The sequence below is a fragment of the Trachymyrmex septentrionalis genome, unplaced genomic scaffold, assembly GCF_001594115.1.
Source record: "Trachymyrmex septentrionalis isolate Tsep2-gDNA-1 unplaced genomic scaffold, Tsep1.0 scaffold188, whole genome shotgun sequence".
NCBI classification, from domain to species: Eukaryota; Metazoa; Arthropoda; class Insecta; order Hymenoptera; family Formicidae; genus Trachymyrmex; species Trachymyrmex septentrionalis.
Window position 1 is genome coordinate 34,881 of NW_017305050.1, and position 658 is coordinate 35,538.

Genomic DNA, 658 nt, shown 5'->3' on the forward strand with positions numbered 1-658 from the left:
TCAACACGTGCCGTCGCGATAAAATAATTGGATTTCTTCGTCGCGTCGGCGTATCGACGTTCCGCTGCTGGCGACAAAAATTTTATTACGAATAAAATGATTTTCAGTAATAGACCGATCTTTTCCCGCTCGAAGAGAGGCCCCGGGGGGCGGGGGAGGGGGGACGTTACCACGCCACAGCCGTATCGAATTATGACGTCAGAAGCGGGAAGTTAGGTGAATCTTCTTCTTGTACTCAGTCATCGAGAGGATCGAGACTTCTTCTCAAGAACGCACAAACGTCAACCAAAATCAAAATGATCTCCCTGGTGAAAATTTTTCTCATAATTTTTATACGAATTGGAACATTTTTCAGAAATACACAGAAATATTCCGGAAAGTTTATATTTTCTCTCAGAATTTTTTGTACAAGTGTATTCTACAATATTCTGAAATTTTTCATCCCATAATTTTTAAAAAATATTTTAAAATTTTTTTAAGATTTTATAACCCACATTTCATCAGAAATCATGTTTACAAAAAAAAACTTAGAAATTTTACGATATTTTATAATTAGTATATCGTAATATATGAAAAATTCTGAGAAAAGTCGTAGATTTTCTGAGAAATGTTCCAATTCGTATAAAAAATGTGAGAAAGTTATAAAAGTGTATAGAAA

General features: G+C 34.3%; 1 protein-coding gene across 2 annotated transcripts in view; it reads right to left on the minus strand.

Moving 5' to 3' along the window:
- Positions 1-658, minus strand: part of LOC108746704 (metabotropic glutamate receptor) — a 22,779-nt gene that overhangs the window by 655 nt on the left and 21,466 nt on the right. The gene's annotated exons all lie outside the window — the stretch shown is intronic.